The sequence below is a fragment of the Triturus cristatus genome, chromosome 5_1 (genome assembly GCF_964204655.1).
Source record: "Triturus cristatus chromosome 5_1, aTriCri1.1, whole genome shotgun sequence".
NCBI lineage: Eukaryota > Metazoa > Chordata > Amphibia > Caudata > Salamandridae > Triturus > Triturus cristatus.
The window spans coordinates 255,047,472-255,069,855 of NC_140587.1; the positions used below are offsets into that span (position 1 = coordinate 255,047,472).

Consider the following 22,384-nt stretch of genomic DNA (forward strand, 5'->3'; position numbering starts at 1 on the left):
TAGATAAATATGCTGCATTCCTGCCCTTTCACTTTGACTTAAAGCAGAACAGCGAGGTGAGCTGCTGTGCTGCCCTTTGCCAAAACCTCATAAACGAGGCCCTACATTTCCAATCGGTTACAGGCAGTGCTGCACATAGTGCACAGGGAACAATGATCACCTGATAGCACAGCACCAGGAGGCTCCCTGCACTTTGACTGACTATATAAAGCTTTTGTACATTATTAACATCCACTTAACAATAGTTCCTTTTAAGAAAGTGATAAAGATGATTTAAAGTGCTCTTTAAATTGTATTTCTTATCTTTAACAACAGCTATTATTTTCCTGGTCTTCAAGTGCCCATTTAGATGGTGATTTAGTTCCAATTTCCTTTGTTGTTATGAAGTGTTTGAATATCAAAACAGGAGAATAGCCACCTGTAATTTGCATGCCTGATTTCTTGTTTTCGCCATCACAAATGAATGCTTTTTTGTTTTTAAGTAGTGAGACAGTATTGAGGAAATTAATGTGACTTTGTGTAACGTAAATGGTGCTCAAGTAAAGCACTCCCATACCTTCAAGTTGACTTTGAACTATATAAATCTGCAACAAATATACATACGTTTAGGTGCCAACATGTTTTTTCTATTTGTGGCATATGCTTGCAAAAAAAAAACCAATGCACCAGCATCCCAAGGCTGGACCTATAGTTTAGCTGTCTCTTTGAGTTTCAATCATGAATGCTAAAGAGGCATCATGTTGGATTCACCCACCAATATTCACATTCCAATTGTGCTTGCTAAATCGATTTAGACAGTTATCTGTCCTCCATAGTGCCTCGCGTTTAGGGGTTCAGGAAGTCAGATGGAAGATGATGGTAAAATCCTGGTTTGCCTTTTCACTCCTGGAAAGAATTTTCCACTGTTACTGTGCTGTCAAGGGTCAAATCTGAAATAGTCTGCTCGTGGTCAACAAATAAGTACTTTACAAAATGAAATCTCTTCTAGATTAACATGCTTTGCACAATCCCACCACTCAGTGATTGGGTCCAGAAGTGGCTTTGTTTTCTCCAAAATGTTGTTTGTTTGCTTGTGGGATGAGTCGGCATAGGCAGAACCCCTGTATGACGTTGACCGTAAGTCCACCACGTCCACGTGCATGCTCACCATCTTACATTCTTTTGCCCCTGTTGGGTATGGAAATGCATCGGAGAGCTGCCGATATTTATTCACAGAAGATTGTTGAGAAGTACAGTGGAAAGTGGGTGATGGGAAAACCGAGATCAGCACTCAACGCTGGAGAGAGATTTTTTGTTTGTTTTCCTCAAAGTTTTATATAGCACAAACTTGATCCAAAATCAGGTATCAGAGCGCTCTACATGAGCACCAGTTGCGTTCCATGAGGACACATTCATTTTTGATAGGCACGGGGAGATGAAGTGATGTGCCCAGAATCACAGGATATTGAGCGTCGTTGCTGAGAGGAGAGATCAGCATACAGAGAGTGCTTCTTGATTGAGGTGGAATCGCTGGGCTTCCTCAATGCCATTTTAGAGTATGAGCACTCTGTCTGAACTGCCTCCCAAAAAATCACCTTCAACAACGAACATCCATTCTGTATGTCTGTCCTCCTCTAGGCCTTAATTCACAGGACTGCATCCCATGCTCGTACTTTAAACCAAAGATGACACTGGTTCACGGAGACAAGATTCTTTGAGCACATGGGCAAATACAGACCTAGTGGGCTTCTCGGAGATGGGAAAGCAGAAGAGGTGTGCTGCGTCAATGGAGAAGATGGGTTTCTCTAACGACAATGACGTACAAGCGCAAGAGGCTCAGGGGTAACACCAAGACATCGAACTATGTTATGTTAGTTGCATTTGTAGAGCGCACGGTTACCCTGGGGTGTCCTGGCGCTAGTAAGACATACAAGGTTGAAAAACAGCACTGGAGAGACCCTAAGACCACAGTGCCACATGCCCGTAAAACACTTGATTTATCGAAGGAGAGAGGCATTCAGACACAACGTCCAAGAAGACGAAGCACTGGTCTTCAAGCAACAACCTAAGGTCACAAAACGCTAAGCCCTCAATGAAGAAGAAACACTCAGTCAAAGAAGCACAGAGAATTTCCCATCCTGCTAGGAAACAAAACTTTACTGGTAAAGATAAGCTGAATGGCATCGCCTCAACTTCTAAGATAGATGAAATGTGGAGAGGGATGAGGGACAGGTGCCCTGGAAGGAAAAGATCCGTGGGAAACCTAAGACAGATAAAGAGAGTAAAAGGGTGAAGGCTGTAGGAATAAACATGGAGAGAGCTGCAGCCACGGAGTGGCGGATTGCTAAATCTAACACCCTATTAAATCGAGATGTCCACCAATACTGGGTGGACTTACCTACCTTATGTTACATCTCGCTTAGGAGTACCACCAAAGGGCTAAAAGCATTTTTCAGGGTGGAAGGAATATCACAAACGTCTGCCTGAAGTCTGCCTATGACCCTGCGGACCCAGCAAGTAGACAGCTGGCTAAGGGGACTGTCATGAGGCGACATGGGTGGCTACACATCTTAGGTTTTAAACCTGAGGTACAATCCAGTCTCTCAAAGGGAACCAGCTCTTAGCTCTGAGTTTGGACCAAGCACTGGAAGAGATGAAGAAGGAATTCCCAGGTCATGCACAGTCGTAGCAACAACAACCCAAGCCCTTTTTTTGAGGCAGTGACTCAAACTTCCCTCCCTCCACACACCACACACCTGTAGGGGTAGAACAAAGGACTTCCTCAAAGACTAGGAAGCCATTTCCACAGACAAGAGGATTGTAAATATTGTTTAACACGGTTTCTTAATAGACTTCATACAAAAGCCACCAACAAAGCCACTAAAACATTAGCATTATATGGAGGATCAATTGCAAATTCTACAAAGAGTCCTCCAAGAGCTGTTGTCAAAGAGCACTTACTGAGAAGGTACAGCAAGAGGAAGAAACACAGGTTTTTTTTTCTTTCTTGCACCAAAACCAGACCTAACCATGCAGCCTATTCTAGATCTGAGCTTTGTAAACAGGTACATAAGGACTCCAAAAATGTCAAATGACAAGATTGCAATATGTTATACTTTTGCTAAACAGAAGAGGCTACCTAGCAACAGTAGATCTCAAGGACACTTACTTCCACAAACCCATTCACACAGCATGCAAGAAGTACTGAAGTGATGGAGGGAGAACATTATCAAATCAAAGTTCTACCATTTGGAGTAAAGTCTGCGCCAAGGGTCTTTACCAAGACACTGGTGGTGAAAGCTGAAAACCTCAAAAGACAGGGCCTGTGTGTTTATCCCTACCTGAATGAGTAACTAGTCAAAGCAAGCGCTTGAAGCTTTGCCTAGAAGAAATGCCAAAGGTGGTATCACACTAGTATTCACAGTGAACTTGCCGAAATCGTCTCCCAGTCTGGAAACAGAGGAAAACGTTCCTAGCACCACATCTCAACACTCAATTGCAATTGCATACAGACTACAAACATATAACATTTTTTTCATGGGAGGGACAAAAAGACTTTTCCTGCAGAGGAGGTACCTCCTCCGCAGACGAGTCTGAACCTAGTGTTGTCAGGATAGATGAAAGTGACTTTTGAACCAATGCATAAGGCTACTTCCAACCACCTTACATTAACACTGCTAGTCTTGACGACAATTACCTCACTAAAGAGAGTGAGTATGATGCAAGCTCTAACCATACAAGAACCATAAATATCCATACACAAGGATAAGCTAATAATGAGGACACATCAAATCTTTTGTTACCAAAGGTCGTCTCAGCTTTTCACATTAAACAGATTTTCATCATACTGGCTTTCTTCAAATGCACCAGAAAGGGCTCTGCACACATTGGATGTCAGGAGGACAGTCATGTACTACATGTACGTGATACACATATCAGAGAAACACAACAGTTCTTTGTGGCACATTCAACTCAAGCTCTAGGGACAGCTGTTTCTAGATGGATTGTACAGAGTATTCAACTGTAGGTCCCTCTGGAAGAGCGCACTCTACCAGGAAGAAAGAGGCTATAATGGCCTTTGTTGCCAATGTCTCTATGCCAGAAATATGCAAAGCAGCCACATTGGCTCCGAACATTCTTTTACAAAGCATTACTGTATTCCCTTACATTCATGCAAAGAGCTTGAAGTGGGGGCAAGTCATGCTTGAAAAATGGTTTGCTTCCACTCCCTCTTTTACCCACTGCCACAAGGCAGGCAATACAGCTACATAAGATGTGCAACGCATATGCATCTAGAAGAGATTACATGCTACGCAAGACACCAGTTACTTAACTGCAATTACGGTTTTGAAGCTTAAAAATCTTCTAGATTCACATGCGACCCCGCCCACCTCTCCATTGCAGGAGGTTCGTTGAAGAAGAAAAAAAAGACTATGATGTTGGGTACTACAGTAGACACCACATTGAGGCTCCGCCTATGTCGACTCCTCCCACAAGCTAACTAATTTCACAGGAAATAAAGACACTTTCAGACCCAGCCACTGGATGGGTGGATTGAGATCCAAGCTGCTAAACCATACTTGAATGTAAGCAACTGGTTTCCTGTTTGCCAGCTCATTGTTACTGATACTTTTGACCTTGAAAAGTTGCCAAGGTTCAAACCTATCACCTGCAGTTGGTGCTGGGTCTGTTGGCTTAGTGGAGTAATGCATCCACTTTAGGGGTTTGTGTTTGACCTCATGGTCACAGGTTCAAATCCTAGTGGGTCCACTCAGCCTTTTCTTCCTTCTGAAGCTGATAAAATAAGTATCATTGAGTTGGGTAACAATAAACTTCTTTTATTCAGTGCCAAGATACCCATGAGTGAACGTGCACTTTACAAATATACTAACCCCAGCCCCTCCGCTGTTACACACTATCTTCTAGGTTTGGAGTGTGATGTTTAGGTGATTCTGCTGTGAAGTCAAACAACCTCAGGACGATCACACTTTGGACACAGTGGGTCAGAACGAAGGGAAACACCTCAACTCTCATTTGAAATGCAACGAAAGGAGAACTTTCAAAGAACACAGAGTACACGCACACAAAGAAGTCGATATAAAGTCCTAATGATTGGCGTGCATTTCTAAAAGATGGGTACCCGATAGATAGCGCCTGCCCATTTATAGCACTAGTATGGTCTGATGCCGCCCCAGGGCACCCCAGCTGGACCCAAGACCAACCATCTGTGCAGACGGCTCTTTGCGGAGGGTGAATCCGTGGCTTGTTAATGAGGAGAATAGAACAACAAGCATTAAAAATGCAATAGGTCTCGCCTTTTATGAAGTTAAGGCCATTTGCTTTGCTATACAATACCATTAGCAAAGCAAATGGCTTTAACTTAATCAAAGGCGAGACCTACTGCATTTTCAATGCTTGTTTTATGGTGGACTAAAGTAATATGAGTTAGTGGACTTTGCTTTGGCAAATTGCTGTTTTGTGGAACCTGGATGCACAAAGCCATTTGTCAATCAGGCCTCTAAAATGTTCCAGTACCAATGGATGCAAGCATAAGCTTATGGTAAATCAAATGTAAACAGAAATCCAAGATTTCTGTGGGAATAATTCTGACGATTTTGGTGGCACTGGCACTTGCTCACAGCTGTGAGAACACTCACCAACCACAAATGCAGTGTTGTGTTATGCATTTAAGGGCTTTAAACATGCTAAAAAGGTGTGTCAATGGAATCACATATGCTTTCGGAAGTAGTAGAAATGCTGTTGATTTATGTTGCATCGATGTGCAGAAGGTTATATGGTGCACTTTCCAAAATAATTATCCTGAAAACCCGTCTCGTCTTCGCCGACCAGAATTGGACGCGTTATATAGGCCACGTAATAGAGCACGCTGAAGCTTCGGGTCTAAGGTAGTTTCTCATTAAAAACTTCAAAGGCCGCCTGAGAGCTGGAACCGAAGCACCTCCATGGGAGTCCTTAAAGTCCTAATTGGACATGGTGCAGATTAACATATCTGAAAAAGTCAGGGACTGTGGGTCTCATGCCATTGAGGACTAGAATCCTATTTCCATAATTCACTGTGCACTCACTTCAGTATGATCATAATTAGCTCAGCTACATCACAGCAAGGGGAAGAGTCTTCTGTTGATGCTTATTAACGAGTTTCTGCATCACTTGTTTTGCTGCTCTGGACCTGGTGGTGATGCCCTGTTGCACTCGGCTGGTGCCGCCCGGGGACACTCGACAGCGGGTATTTTAGGGACTTTTCTTGAGCTGTGAAAACAAGAAGCACACTGCCTTTGAAAGACTGAAGAGCAAAACTGGTGAATATTCGCCTTCATGAGGTGTAAGTATTCCGATTTTAGGTGCGAAAGAGGAAGAGGGTGCATCGGCTGAGCACAAGTTATCCTCTCACGTGTTCACTACATTCAACAACTTAAAGGAGACATGCAGGGTTTTTCAAAAATCAGTTGTTGTTCGTTACTTATTTATTTTTTATTTTTTTAATATTGGGTAAAATGTCCTGTTTTTATGATTAAATTAAATAAAACTGCATTTTTTCTTTTTCCCAGCTTTCCTATCCGAGTTGTTTTTCTTCCAACAATGATAATGTGTGTGTTGTGAGGCCAGAGTCAGAGGGGTCTCTTTCCTAACTGTGGTGGTGTGTGAGAAGTGAGAATGAGACCTTATGGCTCTCCCTCAAAATTGTGGAGCCGTGTGTAAAGCGAGACCATGGCCTGAGGTGTCACTCTCCTATGTGATGGTGTGTTTATAGTGCCTTCGCGGTGTCTCCCCTAACTGTGGTGGCTTGAAAAGTGAGAGTGGGGCCTGAGGTGTCTGTCTGTTTGTCTTCTAACTGTGGTGGCAATTGTGAAGTGCGACTGTCATTGAGGTGTCTCTTTCTGGACTGTGGTGGCGTGCGTGAAGTGAGACCAGGGCCTGAATGTTCTCTCCTCACAGGGTTGGCGTTTGTGAAGTGAAAGGAGGCTGTCTCCTATTGGGGTGGTGTGTGTGAAGTGAAATGGGGCGACTGAGGTGATTCTTTCATAACTGTGGTGGCATGTGTGAAGTGCGACTGTCATTGAGGTGTCTCTTTCTGGACTGTGGTGGCGTGCGTGAAGTGAGACCAGGGCCTGAATGTTCTCTCCTCACAGGGTTGGCGTTTGTGAAGTGAAAGGAGGCTCTCTCCTATTGGGGTGGTGTGTGTGAAGTGAAATGGGGCGACTGAGGTGATTCTTTCATAACTGTGGTGGCATGTGTGAAGTGCGACTGTCATTGAGGTGTCTCTTTCTGGACTGTGGTGGCGTGCGTGAAGTGAGACCAGGGCCTGAATGTTCTCTCCTCACAGGGTTGGCGTTTGTGAAGTGAAAGGAGGCTCTCTCCTATTGGGGTGGTGTGTGTGAAGTGAAATGGGGCGACTGAGGTGATTCTTTCATAACTGTGGTGGCATGTGTGAAGTGATACCGAGGCTATAGGGTCTCTCTCCTAACGGTTGTGGCATGTATGAAGTGAGACTAGGCCCAGCGGGGTCTTCCCTCTTAACTCTGGGGGCTTTTGTGAAGTGAAACCGGGGCTGGCGGGTCTCTCTGCTAATTGTTTTTGGTTGGGAAATAAGGCCTGATCCTCAGGTGTTTCTATCCTAATTGTGGTGGTTAACAGAAAAAAAGAAAAACTCAAGAAGGGCCTCTCTTCTAATTGAGGTAGCAAGTGGGAGGTGAGACCAGAGCCCGCGAGGGCTCTCCTAACTTGTCGCCACACAGTCTTTCTACAGCTTGGTGTTTGAGTTCGATTGAAACAATGTAAATGGGCGTATCTGCTTGTGCTTTTGAGAGTGGCAGCTGAATGATGGTGGGCTACTTTCTGAACAGATATTGTGGACACCCTGCCGAGCTGCATGGGTGGAAAGTCGTAAGCCTCACTATTTGCTGTGGCAACATCCAGCGCAGCAAAGATGGCGCAGTGTTTATCAGCAAGGATGCTAATTCAACAAGACAGCCTTTTGTCAATACATACCTGGTTTCGTCATTGAAACACCGCTGGTGTTCCTTTCTGTCCAGTTTTACAGCCTGGTCAACGCTCAGTGTATTAAAGTCGACGGCTGCTCAGTGGAAGCGGATGTTGGGTGGACACAACAGTTTTGATAAATTTACTGCTTTGCACACAAGGGCGTTCCACCACCACGGACAAACCTGCAAGCTGAATAAGCAGAGAAGTACGCTGACCTGCCCACCTCGGGCTGCAGCCACTACCAGTCAGCACGATGAAATTGCAGAAAAGATTTTCCTTCTTGACTAGAGGGTCGGTGGTTACAGCTGAAAGATGTGGGAGTCGTGTGGATTACGTTTACCATGTTCCTCTTGTACCAGACCAGTCCTGTGTGGTAAGGAATCGATGCTTTTGTCTGTCGATGTTGGCTTTTGTCAGACCCCGTCCTGACGTTTAGTGTTGTCCTCTGATGGGGTGGTTGTGTGGAGTTGCGCCGCTGAGATGTGTTGGGTTTGTTCTCCATTGTGCTCTGCGCACAAGAATAGGGCATCGGTGCTTTGTGTTTGTATCTGCTGCTCGCGCCAAATGTGATCGGTGCTGCTGCTGGTTCAGGTTCGCGCTGCATTTGTTCCGCTCACCATGATGGGACTGTAATGCTCTTTGTGTTGGTGTTTGACTCTGTTGAAGTGGGAACGGCTGCAGTATGTTTCAGTCATGCCAGGTAACCTGAGTGCATACATCAATTGCCTTGGTTCAGGGCAGCTACCAGTAGCTAGACGAGGCCGAAATGATCGGTGTCTGTCCATGTCCATCGAATCCAGCGGCGTGACAACAGCCCCTGCAGTCCCCGCGCTGGGCCCCAAGCTCCAGGTGCATGGGCGTCGGGCCGCTGGCCTGAAAGCTTCTGCCTAGGGCCCAGAGGGTGGGAGGCACCCTCCATGTACTCAGCATTAGCGACCCCTCAAGTTTTGGTATGCCACGGATCAAATCCTATGTCCTAGGAGCCTTGGGATCGGCCCAACCATGCTCTGCCCTGAAAAAATGACCTCAGTCTGCAAGCTCCCTGCGCTTCAGAACAGCAACGCCAGCACTCTCATGCATGCTTCCCCCACACCACATTCCTGCGCTCTGCGCTTCCTATGAGGCAGAACCCCTTTCCCTCGAGGAAGGACCCGTCCACGGCCCGTCTTCCCTGCACGTTCCATTCTAAATCTTTTCCACCAGCCTGTCTGCTCCAACTCCCTTCCCAGCAAAACGTCCCCTCCTCTTGTTTCACTCACTTGCAGCAACATCCCGCGAGCCCTCCCCGCATCCTTGCAGCAAGATCACAGCCCTGACCTCTCACCCTTACGCGTTCCTGTCCAATTGCAGGAATCAAACACTGCATCTGCCTGCACTCGCCGAAAGGAGTTGGCTGTATTGACTCTTCTGCGCCCCACACTATGTTACATTTGCGAGGGAAGATGTCTTCTTGCCGATGATATAGAAGTTGTGACTTCATGAAGAAGCTCGGATCATCACTTCAGCATGTAAAAGGCAAAACTATTGACTTTGTCACTTTTCGGTTTAATGTGCCACCCTCTGCTTTAGGTCATGTGTGCCGGTATTAGGTTGGTACTTTTGGAATATGTCCATTGAAATGATGTATTTTAACAAATAAATACCACGTGCATATTTCCTCGCCAATTGAAATGACCAACTCTCTCCTACAGGTAATAATAATGTTTTATAGAACTCTTAGCTCCACACTTTTGCATTTATTCCATCGGGCGTTTCCCATTGGCGGAAGTGGAGGGGTGCTGAAATAAAACGTAGGTGCCCAGCCATGCTCTACCTCCAGGACCCTACAATAATCCCACCCCCATGCAGGCCAGGTGCTCACCGACCAGCAAACATTACATGTGAGCATGCAACCGCGACTCACCCTCACTGGTTCATTTTTATTCATTTTTATTAGTGTGTTTCACGAAAGACATCCGATTAAAGTTTAACGCATTTACCTGCAAGAAACAACATAAAATGAATATTTATATATTTCTAATAAACGTCTCGTTGAGGTAAGATGGACCGGGCAGCCCGGGCAAGCGTTAGGCTCTCCCCTGTTCAAGTCTTGTCTTTGAAACTCCCCCATTGTCATTCAGCTTGCAGGCTAAAGAGGAACCTCTCCCAGGCCCTGTTGGCGGAGCCTCTGCCCTGTCTGTACATCCGCTCTGAAGCGCCATCTTATCATGCAGCGTGCAGCTTTAGGGTGGGTCCATCCACACTGAGGAGGCCCCCGCCCAGCCCCTTGAGTGCTGGCGCTGTGCTAAGTGTGCTTAAAAAAGATTGCCATATACTTTCAGAAACCGCGCGGAACTGAGAGGATGTGGTCCGTGGGCTTAAACTGACGACTTTGGTGCTGGAAACCAGAGTTCGAGCCTCGAGGTCGCGTCCACATCCCGTGATTCTGGGCAAATTACTTAGGGGTATATTATCAAGACAGGTGATAAAATTATCGCCGCTTTAGCGGCAGAAAACTGCCGCGAAAACGGCGATAACGGGCTTGATAATAGGCTCTATGGAATTCCAATTGAAGCCCATGTGAGATGTCCTTCACATCTAACATGGGCTTCAATTGGAATTCCATGGAGCCTATTATCAAGCCCATTACCGCCGTGTTAGTTGCAGTTTTCTGCCGCTAAAGTGGCGATAATTTTATCGCCTGTCTTGATAATATACCCCTTAATCTCTCTGTGCCTGAATGTGTAATGTAAATACAGTGCTCATGTAAAAGGCTCCAATACCTTCGGGTCAAGTTCGCGCTATATAAATATGCAAAAAAACCAACTGTTTGAGGGGTGTTGGCGAGCGCGCCGCAGCCTTTCTTACCACGGAATGAAACGCAGGCACCGAACCGCATTTTTACAGCGGCGGATGCAGAGGCCACACACAAGCAAAGGTGTCGTTAAAACGCCAGTGCACAAGCAGGTGACATCTTAAACATCTGTCTCGATTGACATCAAAGGCGACCCCTTGTCTAAGATGACCAGATTTTGAGAAGCAAAAACCGGACCAGGTCAGACATAAAAGTAGGACTAAAGCTTTTGTTGTTACTTCTATATCTGGCCTTTCTCTTTTGTTGCATTGGCTTTTAAGTGTGTGTACATCATGTGTACAGGGGCGTAGCTTGGTCAGTAAACTTTGAGGGGGGTGGGGGAGATTTCAAATTTCCAAACATGGCTTCTATATCTTGCTAAGATATATTCTATGAGGGGGGGCTATGGGCAGTGGAAGAGAGAGCAGTGCAGAGTCAATTTATTAGGGGGATGCATGTAACATCCCAACCAACACCCCTCCACCTGAAACTTAGCGCCTGTCCCTCCCCTCTCTTTCCTCTGCGCTCAGACGACCTCCTCCTGTACTGCCTGAAAGTAATTGATAACTGAAATTACTTCAGACCTCTGAGGCGCCATTTAAAAGGAGACCATAGTTTCAATTCTGCTTTGCAGAATGACTTGTCCTTTGTCCCTTGTCCCAAAATCTGGGACATGTGTTGGAAATGAAGAAAATTGTCGGGACAGTCTTCTGAAAACTAGGACATCTGGTCACCCTACCCTTGTCCCACCGTGGGGCGCATCACAGAAACCAGCAGTCCCTGCATTGCAATGGGGGCCTACCCTTCACCGCAGCCCCTTCAGTCTGAGGACTATGCATATCTGTGACGTCTGTGTGTTTCAGAGGCCCCTCAACAGTCTTCAAGGGGCCCCCATCATTATGTGGAATGCCACTGGTCCCACCCTTAGCCACTCACCAGCTACCTGTGTCCTACTGGGGAGCCAGCTGACGGATACTTGGAAGCAACAGGAGTAAGCGGGGCTCTTGGGATCACCCTTGCCTTCCAACTCTCGAGGAGAGAGATAGAGGGTAGTGACAGGTACTAAACCAGGAGCTGCTAACACGGGTTACTCCAAACGTCACACCTCGTATAAACAGAATCTAGCGCGTGGCGCGATTGGCTGGTTCTTTGTTCTGATATCGACGCAGGTCGGCTCTGAAAAGCGTGCGCTGCGCAGAAGGAAAGAAAGCGTGTAAAGTGCACGTGCTGCCTCCACCCCATACCTCAACGAGCACTGAGGTTATGGAAGGTTCTGGAGCCTGGCGCGCGAACATGCAGTGAACACACTGAAATGCACTTCGATGTGAGTTTGCTTATATTATTAGAATAGGTTATCCTTTCGGCTGCTGCATCTGAAAAGGTTGCATTTGACGACATCATATCTCAGGAGATGGAGCTGCTCTTTGTTAAGGTAATGAAGCGGACAGTTAATTTGCTGCAGGTCAGTGACTTGTGAGTTGCAACGATTCGTCAGCGACTCGGTACAGGAAGTTACGACAGATTTTCTGTTCGTGTGACAGGGAGGAAGGTTATCGGATGTCTCCTTTCTTCTATTATGATTCTTTTCAGCTGTGGTAGTTCAATGGAAACGACTGGTAGTAACCAGGATTAGGACCAGGACTGCAACTCCCAGAATGCATTTGGTTGTGGTGTGGCTCACTGGTTAGAGGCGGCAGACCCGGAAGCAGAGGTCGGTCAGGGACCAGGGTTCGATTCCCGACGCGGCAGGGTCTTGGGCCAAGGTCAGCGGACTCGATAATTCTCGCCTCGGTGCCTACTCTAATCATGGATCACACTCAGCAACTCTGGGCAATAGCTTGCTTAATCTCCACTAACGGCCCCATCAGCGCTGGGGATGCTTGGTCTTCACCTTGGAGATGCCCAGTAAGGGACCATCTCACAGGGAAAGCCAGGATGGGTTCTCCAGCGGTATACAGCGTCGGGACGCCCCTTTGCTGGGGCAGCTGTGCGCTTTACAAGTATACAACATTTAACATTTAACATTTAAAAGAAAGCCAATATCTGCGGGACAGCGTCCTTCGTGACTTGAAGCCAACTGGTTGCGCTACTAGTGAGGAATGCAAATCTTTCTTGTCAGCCACAGAATGAATAGTGCTGATGCGTTCTGGTAACTGTTAAAAACGAATAATTAGAAAACAAGTATTCTAAGCGCCCCTTTTATAGCCGAAGCAGCATTGCACCAATAGCATGCTCAACAAGTGTCGACAAACGGAATGGAAACATGCCTTCGTGCATGGCTCGTGAAAAGCCAGGAACAGCGTCGATGTAAATGGTGCATCCATGTCAGAGGTTTCCGTGCAACCTGAACCGTGATAAAAAATATTTAAATGAATTTGGGCAGCCATAAATCCCAAAACGCCCTGCTATTCCTATACCAAGATGCCACTCTATGGTTTGAAATAGTCCATTATATATGCAGAACGTTATGAATTAAGTTGACACCTTAAATGGCATGGACTTATGCTGCATTAAGTTGTGTAATGTTGTGTGGACACAAACTCGAGTGCTTCAAGTGCCGACATATTGAGCAAACAAGGAAACCGAAGCACCAAGGCATAACGCGATTTGTCCAAGTCTGCACAGCTTGGTTAAGTGGGGAATTTGGGATTCAACTCCAGGTCATCTGTTTGCAAAAATTGCAATTTAACCAGTGAAAAAGACACGTTCTTGCAGGAACTGAATGCTGTGCACGGAGCCTTGACTCTGTTTGTCCTCGTAACGCTCTGATTCTATAAAATGGTGACGCCTGAATGTGGCTATTGAGAGAAATTTGGGGGATGGGTCACTTTTGAGACAGGAAGGTTATCAGTGGATGATCTCATACATGCATGTGATGAGTTGTTTCACAAACTCTAGTCCCTGGGTTTTCTTCTGCAATCTGCTGCCCTCTAGTGCCAGGGCCCTCTATAATATGATATCATTATGTGAACATTAAAAATAGGAGCAATTATATGCGTGTTGGAACTGTTGCCCCTACATCTTGCTTAAGGCTACCAAACCTCTTTATTATTTGCCTTTGCACATGTGACATAAGTCCTCGAAAGCATGCCTGCCCCTTGAAGATAGTCTTGGCTTTCAGGACTCTTGCTCAGATCCGCCAAAACTAGTATTGCTGTCAAGTTTTTGTTTCGTTTTTAAAGGTGTGTCTCACTTGCTTAAATGCATTTTTGGCTGGTCTGGTGTCACACAATGCTTTGATTGCCACTGTTTCTCTCTCTAACGTATCCCCCGCCTGAAACAGACACCCTATCCTGTCTTTGTCCCAAGCACACACACTTTACTGCTTCTTTATTCTTCGCCAGCAGTCCAACTTTAGCTGTTCTATACAATACCAAAACCTACAGTGGCCTTGGCCAGTCCATTTCCTAGCTTTGGTTGACTTTCTTGGCAATCTCATTTGCTTGCTTGCTTGCTTATTAAGTTTTTCTTTTTAAATGTTTTGGAGGTGCCTGCACGTTTTTTTTGTAAAAGAGTGCTTTTGCACATATTTAACTATTTATTATTATTTACCACCTGGTGATTAGCATCTGCCTTCTTGGCACAGTAAATAAAAAAAAATGGTAGCTTCATTATTGCTACGTGTGCATGTGCGTGGTGATGCAAGAAGCTCTTTCGTCTCCATACTGCACAAGCATATCAGCATGATGCATACGCACGCACGCATTCACGATAAAGTCATGGAGCTTTTTTTTTGCCAGTAATGCAGAGCCAATAAATAAGTTAAAAAGGGGAGACCTGTCTCCTTTGCCAATGTTTGTCCATCCCGCTGTTTCTGCAGGGCGCTCCAGATCTTGATGACCCTTCAAGGCCAGTGACAGAGGGGGGGGGGAGGGGGGGGGGGAGGGGGACTGTGATGCTGTTGCTGCGTCCCCATGGATTGCACAAAGAGAGGGACCCAGCGGGCGCCACAGAACTCAACTCTTTAAAATCTAACTACCTAATTACATTCAAAAACTGGTGGTCTCTGTGCTCATGACAGCCTTCAGTTCCACACAGCTTTTTAGGTCTCGCCTGATCCAGCGCATGCGTTGGACAGGCCGAGACATTTTGTATGCGGGTTTTCCAAGTGCTGCCTGTGGCCTAAAGCTTGCGGGCACGCGCGCAGCTGCCATGTGTCTTACTCCGCCGTGCTTGATCGCGTCCACGATCACTTTCACTGGCCGCGCGGCCGTGTCATTTTCACGGCCGTGCGGCCAATGTTTGTTTATTATAGGGGCATAAGCAGCGGCGTAGCAGGAGTTTGATTTGATTTGATTACATTTTGATTGTAATACAAGCAGGAAAACGCCCCCTTGATACCTGGCTGGGAGGTAAAATGCAGTCATATTAGCGGTGCAGTGTGCCCCGGTGCCACTGCACCAGCTGCACTATTGATAGCTACGCCCCTGGGCCTGATTGCTTTATTTCTCATTCTGCTTTGTGTATAGAGAAATGAGAGCATGTAATACACGTACCAAAACATGATAATGTTTTATGTGGTGATTACTACTTTATTACACAATTGATGGACCTGGAAATGACAAGGATTCAAACCTCCGACCTACAGGATGCATGCAGGTCCATCCCAGCAGCAGGCGCCTAGCTCGCTGATCTATCTTATCAGCTGATGAATCCTTCATGTCCACAGGCTCTGGTTGGGGTATTATTAATGACGAGGCTACAGGGTTAATTCTTCAAACTCCATTGTAAGTGGAGGAAGACGAATCCTTTCTCTCAGCCGACTCTGGTATTGTATTTGGAGATGCACCATCTTCGCCACCAACTCGAATCTCGTTTTTATAACATAAATCTTGTATTGCCCGACTTTTGTTCATGTTTTGGGAGATGAATCCTGTTGTCTTTCATAATAAGGGTTAGTGCAGGGCGCCAGCCAATTCAACATCCATTGTTGTCTTTTTATCCTGATAGTTTGTACCCCAGCTTGGCAACCAGATGAACGACTGACTCATTGTTCACATGATTAATAAATAAATAAAAATAAAATAACAATCCTTCATTTGCAGACTATGGCTTGTGTACTGGGAGATGTATCCTTTATTTCTCCCACTCTAGTTCATGTTTTGGGAGGTGAATCTTTTATTCCCTTATGGCTCGGATATTGAAAGAGGATTCATTTTTTCTGCAGATTTGGGTTCATGTGCTGGGCGATGACCCCTTTATTCCCCAGGCCAGGGCTTTAAGTGGCAGGCCAACAGTGTGCGCCCCTTCCCCCCACTGTTTAAATTAATAAAGGATGTTTGGTGGCTGAAGCCTGGGGATGCACGTGTGTGCTGGGACTGGTTCAGAACCTGACATACTGAAAGCAGCATTCCAAGCATCCCCAAATTAATAGATTGCTCCTTGCCAGCGAAGGCCAATTAGTATGTAGCGCTTATCTAGGAGTAACCAGCACTTGGTGTGCCAACACTGGGTGGCCAACACTTGAATGACTTTGAGTATGAACACTATTAGGGCCTGCATTTACCAGAATTCTTTGGAGAACGTATGCCGTCGGGCAGGCAGTGTGCCCCCCTACCTCCTGTTCAAATCACCTAAATTATATTGTTCAAGTAATTGTGAGAGTCACTGAATTCAGTGCACGAAGGACTAATGGTACTTGGAGCAAACCACCGTAGACAATCTGTTAACTTAAGGTCTAAAGAAAAAAATATGAAATCCACATCCCTGCATTAAGCTGACATGTCACTGTTGTTGAAAAGCATTGTGGGAAGCATTGGTCTCAGCTGGAACTCCTAAAGTAAGACTTTCATATAACGGTAAATCGGGATTGCCCTGAGAGGAAATGTGCATAATTTGGGGGATTGACAGAGTAGCTGGAGAGGGGGGATTGCCCAGGTACCTTTTTGACTGGGGTCTTTTGCAAACTGCCGGCAGAATAACCCCCTTTCTCTATGACTCTCACTTTTTCACTGTCTGTAGCTCCTTGCATGTGGATGTTTGCTTTTTAGGTCTCGGCTAGCGAAGGCTGCGCTAACGCAGTCTCGCTCGCGAGATTTAATGACTTGGAGTAGTGGGGCTTCAACCCGCCCCTCTTCTCTCCTCTTCTCCATTGGCTGGCCTCTTAAATGCTGGTCAGCCATTGGAGAAGAGCTTTGTCTCTCCAAACAAGCCCCGTCTTTTTCGGATTTGTGGGCGTGTTTTTTCGATTCTTTCTCTCCTCTGGAATGTAACCATTCCAGCCAATGGCAAGAGGAGATAAAGAAAAAACACGCCCCCGAATCCGAAAATGCCGCTCCGTTTCTCCGAAGCATTTCTGCTTCACCTCGGAGAAACATGGTTACAAAGTCGGCGGGGTGTGGGGTCGGTGTTTGCCATGCCATCCTGACACTCTTACGAAAGCTGAAAAGTGAATGTACCTAAAGAAGCATAGAATGCCTGTATCTGTTCCAGTGATACAATATTGTTTTTGTTGAATTAAAGTCGATCGCATTATCAAAGATCCTCCATTTCTTAGCCTTACGATATTTATCCATCGAAAAAAAATTCTCGATTGCCTTCCGGTTTTGGGTTGTCTTTAAGCGCATATCACAGTTGCGGCGTGTACAACACAATGTATGTATATAGCATGGCCAATTTTAAGTGTAAAATCTGATAAAATGTGTTGTTTATAGTGCACTCCCTAAGGTCGGGCGTCACAGAAACTACATTTCCCAGAATACATGTGTCCGAGAACACTCGTATGTTGGTGTTACTCTTAAAGACCCGGTGTTCTTAAAATGTATGGCGGCGAGACAAATGTTAGTCTTTGAGATACTTCCATCAGCTCACGGCGAACCCCTATAAACTGTACCCCCATCTAAGACATTTGCTTGCCTCTATGGTTGAAAAATAATTCTGCTCCACTTAAAGAGTGGTCACACTTGAGTGGCGCCACATAAATTTGTATGACAATTGCGCAAAAGACAGATGGGCAATTAATCTCGCTTACAAAATCTCGAATACATACTTCACAGTTCCAAATTACTTCAACAATAAACCTCGTTCTTTCTAAACTACTTCTAGAAAACACCAATACCCCCGTGTTTCCAACAGAGCCGCCTGATTAGGCGGGACCCGGTGCTTTCCACTGCAGCCTCTTTTCCGCTGCCGGAAGTTCCGGTTGAGGATAGTGGCCATTTTGTTTATCACTCCTTTCAAGGGTACTATAGTGGGAAGTGCACCCGGTGTCCCTGCTCTCTGTGCAGTCATGTTTCCTCTGGCTAGAAGTGCTCTCTCGCTGTCTGGTAAGGACGGGTGACATTGCATGGACGCGTTCGCTGTGATGCTTGAAGTCCAGACGGCCGCTGTTGTTTTTATCTCTTCCGACACGAGTGATATGCTTTCGGGGTTTCGCTTCTGTCAGTGCAACCTCACTCTCCGTGCTCTCAGTAGCCGAGTATACTTTATGCAAACACTTTAATGGGAGAGGAGGACATTTGCATAACTGCAGTTTTTAAATGCTGGATAACAAGTATTGTTTTATTCGCGTAGTAAAGATATAGTCCAAAGGCTATCCTGCTTCCTGTATAGAGCTGGTTTTTGTCCGACCACTAGACATAACTACAATCCCTTGCTGCACCAGCCGCTTGTAAAACTCTTGACATTTCTGATCTGCCTTTGTTCCGAAAAGATTAATTCTACGTTATTGTGATACTGAAAGGGCCTTCTATCCTGCATCTGTTAAAACCGGTAATGTCCTTTGCATGTCAGAGGTAAGTCGTGCCCTTGAGCATGAAGTTCACCTTACTAACGAAAAATGCAGGGTTTGTTAACTAGCACTCCAGGTCCTTAAGGGCACCCGGGCAGGCTCCTGATTTCTATATTCAGACATTTGACAACATGTTGTTACTAATTTGGCTAGTTCTGATGTGGCCACCGCGGAGATGTAACAATGACTGATATTTTTAATCTAGCGATTTATAATACACTGCTGCCATGTGTAATCACTCCTTATCTCTGTTGCGTCCCCTATTTAATTGTAGTCTTTGTAGCGACACCTGAAGGATGGTATTCTGAGTCAAGTGTTTATCTCGCTTCACAATACCTATGGCTGAAGGAACAATGCCATTGCAACCCCTCATTTTGGATTCTGTAACTATAGAAGCCAATCCATCTTGCACCTACTTTACCGTTGCCTAGAATTCATGTTGGCACGCAAACTATCCCTTAAACCAATGTTTCTAAAAAAATAAAAATGGGATATTTCTCAGACGGTTTAAAACCCGTATTCCGTCTGAGATATCCCGGTTTGTCAAATTTATGAGCATCATATTTAATAGATTTAAATCTTTTAATAAAAATGTATTTAGCTAAGCATCAACATATTTATCCATCTGAAGCAGAAGCCAGAAGAGGAAGTGCACTTTCATAGACACTGTTAACATTTGAATATATCATGAATATCAGTTCCTGAATATTCAATGGCAAACATGTTTATGAATTGAGGAATTTGACCTTAAAACACAGTGACCTCAAACAAGACCTTAGTTTAACAGACCGTGGTTTAAGTTGTATTTTAATGAACTATAATTTTTCTTAACCCCTATTTTTTAGTCTTATGGGATTCTTTGCTCTCTCTTTATTTTAGCATCCATATTTTACTAATTGTAATATTTTAAGCAACTTGAAACAATAATTAAATTAGGAATTCAGAATTATTTGCGAACTGCATCAAAGCATATTGCCAAAATAGTCACTTTAAAAGCGGGCATGAAGAGAATTCTGTTTAAAAAAGATAATTGTATTCACTTGCTCTCCATAATGTTTTCTGGAAACAGTTTCCTGATGCAATTCTCACACCTGACCAAGAGAAATACCGGTTAACGAGATGGACCGAAAGAATAGAATGATTTCATAAGAAAAGCGTGGTGTTTGTTAGTCTAGAGTCTGAACGAGAAACATAATGGTTTTTACACTGTTTACAGGAGCACTGATATCTAGACCATGTGCTCTGACCTAAAACATGTTGAAATTGGTTATAATTCAAAATTATTGGTATGTTTATTTTACCTAATTCCCTAATATATGGTACAAAGTGTACGCAGGATCTGTAAGTTAGATTCCACTAGTGGAGTGCTGCATCTATTGTGCCGGCCACTATACTAACAGTGTAAACATGCTTCATGTCTTCCATTGTAGCCTAACTGGATGTGTAAAAACAGCAATTCACCATGCCAAAATAATCCCTTTCCAGAGGTCTAAACCTTACGCTTAACTAACAATGTCACCTCTAAGTAGTCCTTATAGCCCTTCAGGCAGGGTGCATGGCATTAAAAAGTAGGACATGTTGCCTCGAATCCTGTCCCTCTTTAAACATTTAGGTTTTGATTGCCAAGTTGTGCATTGCAACCGTAGCTTTATGGCTTTCGTTTTAACTTTTTACATGCATCTATCTGTCAGGTCTGAAGTGAGTGGGTGGCTCTGTGTTTGGGTGGGTAGCTCTGTGTGTGGGTGGGTGGCTCTGTGTGTGTGTGGGTGGCTCTTTTTGTAGGTGGCTCTCAGCGTGGTGTCTGTCTGTGTGTGGGTAACTGTGTGTGTGTGTAGGTGGCTCTGTGGGTGGCTCTATTTGTGTGTGGGTTGCTCTATGTGAGTGGCTCTGTGTGGATGGCTCTGTGTGTGTGGGTGGCTTTGTGTGTGTGGCTCTGTGTGTGGGTGCAAATGCAATAGGTCTCGCATTTGAGAGTGATTAAGCTATTGACATTGTAAATAACAATGCCGTTTCTTTAAATGTTTTAAAAACAAAAACATAAACAAAAATAATGTCATGAGCAATGCCAATAGCTCTAACTTTAACAATGCCGAGACCATTGCATTGTAAATGCTTGTTACTTTCCTTTTAATTTTTTGCACTTTCCACATTGTCAAAAGTTCCATCCCAGGACTTGATTGACTAAGGGGGGTGGGGGGTGAAGAAAAGTCAGATATCTACTTTGTGCACTGGGCACAAACTCTTACAGGAAATATATTGATTTTGTGTTATTACATTTACATGCATGCATTTCATTAGGAACAAAATATGTGTTATCTATGGAAATGTGCTTCTACACGTGTAAATGTTAATTTTTTTTCTCGAAAATGAAATTATTTTTCTTGTGTAGAACCACCTCATCACGTTCACGAAATCTGTCGGTATTTCCTTCCCTTTCCCACAGTCCCGCCTTTTGCGTCAGTAGTTGTATGTACATGCATTTCCTGTGGGCGGGGGAGACTACCTGTTAAACGTTTGTGATTACTCACTCACGTCATGTACCAGCTTGTGTGTGTTGCCTGTGATTTCAGTCACTGCTTCTAGAAGGCATACTCTCCTCGATCTAAATTCCCGATGAATCACACAAATCTATTTGTTGTAAATCAGGATGTGGACTTTATTGACACCAATTGCACATTTTTGAGGGTTTAGATTCTACTTGGGTGTCCAAAAATGTTGGTGACTCATAATTTTTCACCTCACTTCGCCACACGTTTAATGTCACTGTGAGTGGAGAAACAATTCAAACTTTGGATGCCTTAATTGATCTAAACACATCCATTGCATACTCTCTGAAACCTAAAACATTGACATTCTTCACCAGAGCAGGCCACACCAGTCTCCCACGCTTTGATACCTCCCCAGTGTTCAGAACCATCAAACCCATCGTTTACCGGACATCAGGGCTCGATTCGGGGTACCACGCAGGTGGACGGCGTCCCCCCATTTATTTCACCGGGAGCTCGATAACTGGAGCAAATAGAGCCACACATTCACTCTTTGGCCTCTCTGGGGCGAGATCGGAGCTCATTGAGAACGCTGCGTCTTCTCTGATGCAATCGCATCTAAGGGGTGAGCGAGGGGAGGCAATGAGTCTGATGGTGCAAGACACCTTTCGTGACGTCACTTCCTGTCGTGACGTCAGCGCCCCCCCACTTCTTTTTTTAAGACTTGTACCCTGCCCAACATGGCATTCTATAGAGAAATTCAGTTTCTGCACTAGAGCTGATAGTGATGATGAGACACATGCAGTCCAGCCTGCTGCTCTTTGCTTTAGCGACCTGCATTTTTCCAGAACTCTCCACTCATGTCTAGTTATGTGCAGACAGATAGTCTGTTCTATTTTGTTATGCTTGCCAATGCCCTTTCAGTTGTAAGTCCGCCATTGGAAGGACTTGCAGTTTCTTTACTCCCAAGTTCTCACACCTTGCTGGCAGGGCATTAATCACATAACTGGATAGTTATATATTGTTCTGGACAATTTAGGAAAAAGAGACGAGGCGGGATTGATAAATGCCTCTGCATCCAGTGAACACATCGGGGTAGATTTATGTTTCCTGGCGCATCCCTGCAAATCAGCAAGGATGCGCCAGGACTGATGCGTCACGCAAGTTTACCCTTGCGCCACACATGATGCGCCGCATTTACAATGCGGCGCATCATGGCGCAGGAATAAACAGATGCGTGACGCATCCGATGGCGTAAGGTTGGCGCAGTGCTTCAGTTGCGTCGCAAGCGCAAAGCAACTCCAACACTGTTCCAACCTACCCTATCCCTAACATGCCAGAAGCGCAGAGATA

General features: G+C 45.1%; 1 protein-coding gene across 2 annotated transcripts in view; it reads left to right on the forward strand.

Annotated features, from left to right (window-relative positions):
- The window catches only part of ST3GAL1 (ST3 beta-galactoside alpha-2,3-sialyltransferase 1), a 219,334-nt gene that overhangs the window by 43,513 nt on the left and 153,437 nt on the right, over positions 1 to 22,384 (forward strand). The window contains exon 1 of one of the 2 annotated variants that reach the window (XM_085604883.1): positions 8,253 to 8,356. The exons of the other annotated variant lie outside the window; for it this stretch is intronic. The gene's annotated coding sequence lies outside the window, so the exon portion shown is untranslated. Of the gene's footprint in view, positions 1 to 8,252; positions 8,357 to 22,384 lie in introns of those variants that run through there. 2 annotated transcript variants of the gene reach the window in all.